Raw genomic sequence first — 11149 nt, forward strand, 5'->3', positions numbered from 1 at the left:
TGGTGTTTTTCATTGTTGAGGTTTTTGTTGAATTTGTTGGTGATTTTCAATGTTGAGGTTGTTGTTGAATTATCTGGTCTTTTTCGTTGTTGAGGATTCTGTTTAATTTGTTGGTGTTTTTCAGTGTTGAGGTTTTTGTTGAATTTGTTGGTGTTTTTCATTGTTGAGGTTGTTGTTGAATTTGTTGGTGATTTTCAATGTTGAGGTTGTGGTTGAATTTGTTGGTGTTTTTCCATGTTGAGGTTTTTGAATTTGTTGGTGGTTTTCAAAGTCGAGGTTGTTGTTGAATTTGTTGGTGATTTTCAATGTTGAGGTTTTTGATGTTGGTGTTTTTCAAAGTTGTGGTTGCTGTTGAAAATTTTGGTGTTTTTCATTGTTGAGGTTATTGTTGAATTTTTTGGTGTTTTTGAATGTTGAGGTTGTTGATGAATTTTTTGGTGTTTTTCATTGTTGAGGTTTTTGTTGAATTTGTTGGTGATATTCAATGTTGAGGTTGTTGTTCAATTTATTGGTGTATTCAATGTTTTCTTTTTAATCTTTTTGTATTTTTCAATGTTGAGGTTGCATTTGAATTTGTTGCTGATTCTCAATGTGTAGGTTGTTGAATTTTTTGGTGTTTTTCAAAGTTGAGGTTGTTGTTGAATTTTTTGATGTTTTTCATTGCTGAGGTTGTTGTTGAATTTATTGGTGTTTTTCATTGTTGAGGTTGTTGTTGAAATTGTTAGAGTTTTTCATTGTTGACGTCGTTGTTGTTGAATTTTTTGCTGTTTTTCGTTGTTGAGGTCGTTGTTGTTGAATTATTTGCTGTTTTTCATTGCTAAGGTTGTTGTTGAATTTGTTGGTGTTTTTGAATGTTGAAGTTGTTGTTGAATTTTTTGGTTCTTTTCATTGTTGAGGTTGTTGTTGAATTTATTGGTGTTTTCAAATGTTGAGGTTGTTGTTGAATTTGTTGGTGTTTTGAATGTTGAGATTGTTGTTGAATTATTTGGTGTTTTTCATTGTTGAGGTTGTTGTTGTTGTATTTTTTGATGTTTTTCAATGCTGAGGTTTTTGGTGATTTTTTTGGTGTTTTTCAATGTTGAGGTTTTTGTTGAATTTATTGGTGTTTTTCAAAGTTGAGGTTGTTGTTGAGTTTTTTTGACGTTTTTCATTGCTGAGTTTATTGTTGAATTTGTTGGTGATTTTCAATGCTCTGGTTGTTGAATATTTGGTGTTATCAATTGTTTTGTTTTTACTTTTTTGTTTTTTTCAAAGTTGAGGTAGCAGTTGAATTTGTTGGTGTTTTTCAATGTTGAGGTTGTTGATGTTGTTCGTGTTTTTCAAAGTTGTGGTTGCTGTTGAAAATTTTGCTGTTTTTCATTGTTGAGGTTTTCGTTGAATTTTTAGGTGTTTTTGAATGTTGAGGTTGTTGATGAATTTTTTCGTGTTTTTCATTGTTGTGGTTTTTGTTGAATTTGTTGGTGATTTTCAATGTTGAGGTTGTTGTTGAATTTATTGGTGTATTCAATGTTTTCTTTTTAATCTTTTTGTATTTTTCAAAGTTGTGGTTGCAGTTGAATTTGTTGGTGATTTTCAATGTTGAGGTTGTTGAATTTATTGGTGTTCTCAATGGTTTTTATTGATCTTTTTTGTATTTTTCAAAGTTGAGGGTACAGTTGAATATGATGGTGTTTTTCAATGTTGAAGTTGTTGAAGTTGTTGGTGTTTTTCAAAGTTGAGGTTGTTGTTGAATTTTTTGGTGTTTTTCATTGTTGAGGTTTTTGTTGAATTTGTTGGTGTTTTTGAATGTTGAGGTTGTTGATGAATTTTTTAGTGTTTTTCATTGTTGAGGTTTTTGTTGAATTTGTAGGTGATTTTCAATATTGAGGTTGTTGATGAATTTTTTGGTGATTGTCAATGTTGAGTTTGTTGTTGAATTTGTGGGTGTTTTTCAATGTTGAGGTTGTTGAATTTGTTGCTATTTTTCAAAGTTGACGTTGTTGTTGAATTTTTTGGTGTTTTTAATTGTTGAGCTTTTTGTTGAATTTGTTGGTGTTTTTGAATGTTGAGGTTGTTGATGAATATTTTGGTGTTTTTCATTGTTGAGGTTGTTGTTGAATTTGTTGGTGATTTTCAATGTTGAGTTTTTTATTGAATTTTTTGGTGTTTTTCAATGTTGAGGTTTTTGAATTTGTTGTTATTTTGCAGAGTTGACGTCGTTGTTGAATTTTTTGGTTATGTTTAATTGTTGAGGTTTTTGTTGAAATTGTTGGTGTTTTTGAATGTTGAGGTTGTTGATGAATTTTTTGGTGTTTTTCATTGTTGAGGTTGTTGTTGAATTTGTTGATGTTTTTGAATGTTGAGGTTGTTGTTGAATTGTTTGGTGTTTTTCATTGTTGTGGATGTTGTTGTTGAATTTTTGATGTTTTTCATTGTTGAGGTTGTTGTTGAATTTGTTGGTGTTATCAATTTTTATTTTGTTGAACCTTTTTGTGGTTTTAAAAGTTGAGGTTGTTGTTGAGTTTTTTGATGTTTTTCATTGCTGATGTTGTTCTTGAATTTGATGGTGATTTTCAATCTTGAGGTTGTTGAATTTATTGGTGTTATCAATTTTTATTTTGATCTTTTTTGGTGTTTTTCATTGTTGTGGTTGTTGTTGAATTTTTGATATTTTTCATTGTTGAGGTTGTTGTTGAATTTCTTGGTGTTTTTCATTGTCGTGGTTGTTGTTGATCTTTTGATGTTTTTCATTGTTGAGGTTGTTGTTAAATTTGTTGGTGATTTTCAATATTGAGGTTGTTGTTGAATTTGTTGGTGTTTTTCATTGTCGTGGTTGTTGTTGATTTTTTGATGTTTTTCATTGTTGAGGTTGTAGTTAAATTTGTTGGTGATTTTCAATTTTGCGGTTGTTGTTGAATTTGTTGGTGTTATCAATTTTTCTTTCGTTGAACCTTTTTGTATTTGTAAAAGTTGAGGTTGTTGTTGAATTTGTTGGTGTTTTTCAATGTTGAGGTTGTTGAATTTTTTGGTGTTTTTCAAACTTGAGGTTGTTGTTGAATTTTTTGATGTTTTTCATTGCTGAGGTTGTTGTTGAAATTTTTGGTGATTTTCAATGTTGAGGTTGTTGAATATATTGGTGTTATCAATGGTTTTTTTAAATCTTTTTTCTATTTTTCAAAGTAGAGGGTGCAGTTGAATATTCTGGTGTTTTTCAATGTTGAGGTTGTTGAAGTTGTTGGTGTTTTTCAAAGTTGAGGTTGTTGTTGACTTTTATGGTGTTTTTCATTGTTGAGGTTTTTCTTGAATTTTTTGGTGTTTTTCAATGTTGAGGTTGTTGTTGAATTTTTTGGTGTTTTTCATTGTTGAGGATTTTGTTGAATTTGTTGGTGTTTTTGAATGTTGAGGTTGTTGATGAATTTTTTGGTGTTTTTCATTGTTGAGGTTTTTGTTCAATTTTTTGGTGATTTTCAATGTTGAGTTTCTTGTTGAATTTTTTGGTGTTTTTCATTGTTGAGGTTGTTGTTGAACTTGCTGGAGTTTTTCAATGTTGAAGTTGTTGATGAATTTTTCGGTGTTTTTCATTGTTGAGGTTTTTGTTCAATTTGTTGGTGATTTTCAATGTTGAGTTTCTTGTTGAATTTTTTGTTGTTTTTCATTGTTGAGGTTGTTGTTGAACTTGCTGGAGTTTTTCAATCTTGAGGTTGTTGTTGAATTTTTTGGTGATTTTCAATGTTGCGTTTGTTGTTGAATTTGTTGGTGTTTTTCAATGTTGAGGTTGTTGAAATTGTTGGTGTTTTTCAAAGTTGAGGTTGTTGTTGACTTTTTTGGTGTTTTTCATTGTTGAGGTTTTTGTTGAATTTTTTGGTGATTTTCAATGTTGCGTTTGTTGTTGAATTTGTTGGTGTTTTTCAATGTTGAGGTTGTTGTTAAATTTGTTGGTGATTTTCAATTTTGCGGTTGTTGTTGAATTTGTTGGTGTTATCAATTTTTCTTTTGTTGAACCTTTTTGTATTTGTAAAAGTTGAGGTTGTTGTTGAATTTGTTGATGCTTTTCAATGTTGAGGTTGTTGAATTTTTTGTGTTTTTCAAACTTGAGGTTGTTGTTGAATTTTTTTGATGTTTTTCATTGCTGAGGTTGTTGTTGAATTTTTTGGTGATTTTCAATGTTGAGGTTGTTGAATATATTGGTGTTATCAATGGTTTTTTTTAATCTTTTTTTTATTTTTCAAAGTAGAGGGTGCAGTTGAATATTCTGGTGTTTTTCAATGTTGAGGTTGTTGAAGTTGTTGGTGTTTTTCAAAGTTGAGGTTGTTGTTGACTTTTTTGGTGTTATTCATTGTTGAGGTTTTTGTTGAACTTTTTGGTGTTTTCCAATGTTGAGGTTGTTGTTGAATTTTTTGGTGTTTTTCATTGTTGAGGTTATTGTTGAATTTGTTGGTGTTTTTGAATGTTGAGGTTGTTGATGAATTTTTCGGTGTTTTTCATTGTTGAGGTTTTTGATGAATTTTTTTCGTGTTTTTCAATGTTGAGGTTGTTGAATTTGTTGGTATTTTTCAAGGTTGACGTTGTTGTTGAATTTTTTGGTGTTTTTCATTGTTGAGGTTGTTGTTGAATTTGTTGGTGTTTTTCATTGTTGTAGTTGTTGTTTTTGAATTTTTGATGTTTTTCATTGTTGAGGTTGTTGTTAAATTTGTTGTTGATTTTCAATATTGAGGTTGTTGTTGAATTTGTTGGTGTTATCAATTTTTCTTTTGTTGAACCTTTTTGTTTTGTAAAAGTTGAGGTTGTTGTTGAATTTGTTGGTGTTTTTAAATGTTGAGGTTGTTGAATTTGTAGGTGTTTTTCAAAGCTGCGTTTGTTGTTGAATTTGTTGCTGTATTTGAATGTTGAGGTTGTTAAATCTGTTGGTGTTTTTCAAGTTGAGGTTGTTGTTGAATTTTTTGTTGTTTTTCATTGTTGAGGTTTTTATTGAATTTGTTGGTGTTTTTCATAGTTGAGGTTGTTGTTGAATTTGTTGGTGATTTTCAATATTTTAGTTGAAGTTGAATTTGTTGGTCTTTTTCCATGTTTAGGTTTTTGAATTTGTTGGTGTTTTTCAATGTTGAGGTTGTTGTTGAATTTTTTGGTGTTTCTGAATGTTGAGGTTGTTGATGAATTTTTAGATGTTTTTCATTGTTAAGGTTTTTGTTGAATTTGTTGGTCATTGTCAATGTTGAGGTTGTTGTTGAATTTATTGGTGCATTCAATGTTTTTATTTGAATCTTTTTGTATTTTTCAAAGTTGAGGTTGCAGTTGAATTTGTTGCTGTTTCTCAATGTTGAGGTTGTTGAATTTTTTGGTGTTTATCTAAGTTGAGGTTGTTTTGAATTTTTTGGTGTTTTTCATTGTTGAGGTATTTGTTCAATTTTTTGGTGATTTTCAATGTTGAGGTTGTTGAATTTATTGGTGTTTTTCAATGTTGAGATTTTTGTTGAATTTGTTGGTGAGTTTCAATGTTGAGGTTGTTGTTGAATTTTTTGGTGTTTTTCATTGTTGAGGTTGTTGTTGAAATTGTAGGAGTTTTTCAATGTTGAGGTTGTTGTTGAATTTTTTGGTGATTTTGAATGTTGAGTTTGTTGTTGAATTTGTTGCTCTTTTTCAATGTTCAGGTTGTTGAATTGATTGGTATTTTTCAAAGTTGACGTTGTTGTTGAATTTTTTGGTTTTTTTAATTGTTGAGGTTTTTGTTGAATTTGTTGGTGTTTTTGAATGTTGAGGTTGTTGATGAATTTTTTTGATGTTTTTCATTGTTGAGGTTGTTGTTGAATTTGTTGGTGTTTTTGAATGTTGAGGTTGTTGTTGAATTGTTTGGTGTTTTTCATTGTTGTGGTTGTTGTTGTTGAATTTTGGAGGGTGTTCTATTGTGAGGTTGTTGTTAAATTTGTTGGTGATTTTTAATTTTGAGGTTGTTGTTGAATTTGTTGGCGTTATCAATTTTTATTTTGTTGAACCTTTTTGTATTTTTCAAAGTTGAGGTTGTTGTTGAATTTTTTGATGTTTTTCATTGCTGAGGTTGTTGTTGAATTTGTTGGTTTATTTGAATTTTGAGGTTTCTAAATCTGTTGGTGTTCTTCAAATTGAGGTTGTTGTTGAATTTTTTGGTGTTTTTCCATGTTGAGGTTTTAGAATTTGTTGGTGATTTTCAACGTTGAGGTTGTTGAATTTATTGGTGTAATCAGTGCTTCTTTTTTATCTTTTTTGTATTTTTCAAAGTTAAGGTTGCAGTTGAATTTGATGGTGTTTTTCAATGATGAAGTTGTTAGTGTTTTTAAAAGCTAAGGTTTTTGTTGAATTTTTTGGTGTTTTTGAATGTTGAGGTTGTTGATTAATTTTATGATGTTTTTCATTGTTGAGGTTTTTGTTGAATTTGTTGGTGATTTTCAATGTTGAGGTTGATGATGAATTTATTGGTGTATTCAATGTTATTATTTGAATCTTTTTGTATTTTTCAAAGTTGAGGTTGCAGTTGAAGTTGTTGCTGTTTCTCAATATTGAGGTTGTTGTATTTTTCGGTGTTTTTCAAAGTTGAGGTTGTTGTTGAATTTTTTGATGTTTTTGATTGTTCAAGATTCTGTTGAATTTGTTGGTGCTTTTGAATGTTGAGGTTGTTGATGAATTTTTTTTGTTTTTCTTGGTTGATGTTTGTGTTGAATTTGTTGGTGTTTTTCATTGTTGAGGTTGTTGTTGAATTTGTTGGTGATTTTCAATGTTGAGGTTGTCGTTGAATTTGTTGGTGTTTTTCATTGTTGAGGTTGTTGTTGAATTTGTTGGTGATTTTCAATGTTGAGGTTGTCGTTGAATTTGTTGGTGTTTTTCCATGTTGAGTTTTTTGAATTTGTTGGTGTTTTTCAAAGTTGAGGTTGTTGTTGAATTTGTTGGTGATTTTCAATGTTGAGTTTGTTGTTGAATTTGTTGGTGTTTTTCAATGTTGAGGTTGTTGAATTTGTTGGTATTTTTCAAAGTTGTCGTTGTTGTTGAATTTTTTGATGTTTTTAATTGTTGAGGTTTTTGTTGAATCTGTTGGTGTTTTTGAATGTTGAGGTTGTTGACGAATTTTTTGGTGCTTTTCATTGTTGAGGTTGTTGTTGAATTGTTTGGTGTTTTTCATTGTTGTGGTTGTTGCTGTTGAATTTTTGATGTTTTTCATTGTTGAGGTTGTTGTTAAATTTGTTGGTGATTTTCAATTTTGAGGTTGTTGTTGAATTTGTTGGTGTTATCAATTTTTATTTTGTTGAACCTTTTTGTATTTTTATAAGTTGAGGTTGTTGTTGAATTTGTTTGTGATTTTCAATGTTGAGGTTGTTGAATTTATTGGCGTAATCAATGGTTTTTTCTGATCTTTTTTGTATTTTTCAAAGTTGAGGTTGCAGTTGAATTTGTAGGTGTTATTCAATTTTGAGGTTGTTGAAGTTGTTGGTGTTTTTCAAAGTTGAGGTTGCAGTTGAATCTTTTGGTGTTTTTCATTGTTGATGTTTTTGTTGAATTATTTGGTGTTTTTGAATTTTGAGGTTGTTGATGAATTTTTTAGTGTTTTTCATTGTTGAGGTTTTTGTTGAATTTGTTGATGATTTTCAATGTTGAGGTTGTTGTTGAATTTTTTGTTCTTTCTCATTGTTGAGGTTTCTGCTGAATTTGTTGGTGTTTTTGAATGTTGAGATTGTTGATGAATTTTTTGGTGTTTTTCATTGTTGAGGTTTTTGTTGAATTTGTTGGTGTTTTTCACTGTTGAGTTTTTGTTGAATTTGTTGGTGATTTTCAATATTGAGGTTATTGTTGAATTTGTTGGTGCTTTTCTCTGTTGAGGTTTTTGAATTTGTTGGTGTTTTTCAAAGTTGAGGTTGTTGTGATTTTGTTGGTGATTTTCAATGATGAGTTTGTTTTTGAATTTTTTGGTGTTTTTCATTGTTGAGGTTGTTGTTGAAATTTTTGGAGTTTTTCAATGTTGAGGTTGTTGTTGAATTTTATGGTGATTTTCAATGTTGAGAATGTTGTTGAATTTGTTGGTGTTTTTCACTGTTGTGCTTATTGTTGAATTTGATGGTTTTTCGAATGTTGAGGTTGTTGTTGAATTGTTTGGTGTTTTTCATTCTTGTGGATGTTGTTGTTGAATTTTTGATGTTATTCATTGTTGAGGTTGTTGTTAAATTTGTTGGTGCTTTTAAATATTGAGGTTGTTGTTGAATTTTTTGGAGATTTTCAATGTTGAGTTTGTTGTTGAATTTGTTGGTGTTTTTCAATGTTGAGGTTGTTGAATTTGTTGGTATTTTTCAAAGTTGACGTTGTTGTTGAATTTTTTGGTGTTTTTAATTGTTGAGGTTTTTGTTGAATTTGTTCCTGTTTTTCATTATTGTGGTTGTTGTTGTTGAATTTTTGATGTTTTTCATTGTTGAGGTTTTTTGTTAAATTTGTTGGTGATTTTCAATATTGAGGTTGTTGTTGAATTTCTTGGTGATTTTCAATGTTGAGGTTGTTGAATTTATTGGTGTTATCAATGGATTTTTTTTTATCTTTTTTGTATTTTTCAAAGTTGAGGTTGCAGTTGAATTTGTTGGTGTTTTTCAATGTTGAGGTTCTTGAAGTTGTTGGTGTTTTTCAAAGTTGAGGTTGTTGTTAAATTTTTTGGTGTTTTTCATTGTTGAGGTTTTTGTTGAATTTTTTGGTGTTTTTGAATGTTGAGGTTGTTGTTGAATTTTTTTGTGCTTTTCATTGTTGACGTTGTTGTTGAATTTATTGGTGTATTCAATGTTTTTATTTGAATCTTTTTGTATTTTTCAAACCTAAGGTTGCAGTTGAATTTCTTGCTGTTTCTCAATGTTGAGGTTTTTGAATTTTTTGGTGTTATTCAAAGTTGAGGTTGTTGTTGAATTTTTGATGTTTTTCATTGTTGAGGTTGTTGTTGAATTAGTTGATGATTTTCCATGTTAAGGTTGTTGAAGTTGTTGTTGTTTTTCAAAGTTGAGTTTGTTGTTGAATTTTTTGGTGTTTTTCATTGTTGAGGTTTTTGTTGAATTATTTGGCGTTTTTGAATGTTGAGGTTGTCCATGAATTATTTGGTGTTTTTCATTGTTGAGGTTTTTGTTGAATTTGTTGGTGATTTTCAATGTTGAGGTTGTTGATGAATTTTTTGGTGTTTTTCTTTGTTGAGGTTTTTGTTGAATTTGTTGGTGATTGTCAATGTTGAGTTTCTTGCTGAATTTTTTGGTGATTTTCACTGTTGAGGTTGTTGTTGAATTTGTTGGTGATTTTCAATATTGAGGTTGTGGTTGAATTTGTTGGTGCTTTTCCCTGTTGAGGTTTTTGAATTTGTTGGTGTTTTTCAAAGTTGAAGTTGTTGTTGATTTTGTTGGTGATTTTCAATATTGAGGTTGTGGTTGAATTTGTTGGTGCTTTTCCCTGTTGAGGTTTTTGAATTTGTTGGTGTTTTTCAAAGTTGAGGTTGTTGTTGATTTTGTTGGTGATTTTCAATGTTGAGTTTGTTTTTGAATTTTTTGGTGTTTTTCATTGTTGAGGTTGTTGTTGAAATTGTTGGAGTTTTTCAATGTTGAGGTTGTTGTTGAATTTTATGGTGATTTTCAATGTTGAGAATGTTGTTGAATTTGTTGGTGTTTTTCAATGTTGTGCTTATTGTTGAATTTGATGGTTTTTCGAATGTTGAGGTTGTTGTTGAATTGTTAGTTGTTTTTCATTGTTGTGGATGTTGTTGTTGAATTTTTGATGTTATTCATTGTTGAGGTTGTTGTTAAATTTGTTGGTGATTTTCAATATTGAGGTTGTTGTTGAATTTGTCGGTGTTATCAATTTTTATTTTGTTGAACCTTTTTGTATTTTTTAAAGTTGAGGTTGTTGTTGAATTTGTTGGTTTTTTTCAATGTTGATGTTGTTGAATTTGTTGGTGTTTTTCAAAGCTGAATTTGTTGTTGAATTTGTTGGTGTATTTGAATGTTGAGGTTGTTAAATCTGTTGGTGTTTTTCAAATTGAGGTTGTTGTTGAAATTTTTGGTGTTTTTCATTGTTGGGGTTTTTGTTGAATTTGTTAGTGTTTTTGAATATTGAGGTTGTTGATGAATTTTTTGGTGTTTTTCTTTGTTCAGGTTTTTGTTGAATTTGTTGGTGATTTTCAATGTTGAGTTTCTTGCTGAATTTTTTGGTGTTTTTCAATGATGAGGTTTTTGAATTTGTTGGTGTTTTTCAAAGCTGAGTTTGTTGTTGAATTTATTGGTGTAGTTGAATGTTGAGGTTGTTAAATCTGTTGGTGTTTTTCAAATTGAGGTTGTTGTTGAATTTTTTGGTGTTTTTCATTGTTGAGTTTTTTGTTGAATTTGTTGGTGTTTTTCATTGTTGAGGTTGTAGTTGAATTTGTTGGTGTTTTTCCATGCTGAGGTTTTTGAATTTGTTGGTGTTTTTTAAAGTTGATGTTGTTGCTGATAATTTGGTGCTTTTCAATGTTGAGGTTGTCGTTGAATTTTTTGGGTGATTTTCAATATTGAGATTGTTGTTTAATTTATTGGTGTATTCAATGTTTTTTTTTGAATCTTTTTGTATTTTTCAAAGTTGAGGTTGCAGTTGAATTATTTGCTGTTTCTCAATGTTGTGGTTGTTGAATTTTTTGGTGTTTTTCAAATTTGAGGCTGTTGTTGAATTTGTTGGTGATTTTCAATATTGAGTTTGTTGTTGATTTTATTGGTGTATTCAATGTTGCTTTTTTAAAATCTTTTTGTATTTTTCAAAGTTGAGGTTGCAGATGAATTTGTTGCTGTTTCACAATGTTGAAGTTGTTGAATTTTTTGGTGTTATTCAAAGTTGTGGTTGTTGTTGAAATTTTTGGTGTTATTCATTGTTGAGGTTTTTGTTGAATTTTTTTGTGCTTTTGAATGTTGAGGTTGTTCATGAATTTTATGGTGTTTTGCATTTTTGAGGTTTTCGTTGAATTTGTTGGTGATTTTCAATGTTGAGGTTGTTGTTGAATTTTTTGGTGTTTTTCATTGTTGAGGTTTTTGTTGAATTTGTTGGTGATTTTCAATGTTGAGTTTCTTGTTGAATTTTTTGGTGTTTTTCATTGTTGAGGTTGTTGTTGAACTTGTTGGAGTTTTTCAATGTTGAGGTTGTTGTTGAATTTTTTGGAGATTTTCAA

Source organism: Cetorhinus maximus, unplaced genomic scaffold (genome assembly GCF_964194155.1).
Source record: "Cetorhinus maximus unplaced genomic scaffold, sCetMax3.hap1.1 HAP1_SCAFFOLD_45, whole genome shotgun sequence".
NCBI classification, from domain to species: Eukaryota; Metazoa; Chordata; class Chondrichthyes; order Lamniformes; family Cetorhinidae; genus Cetorhinus; species Cetorhinus maximus.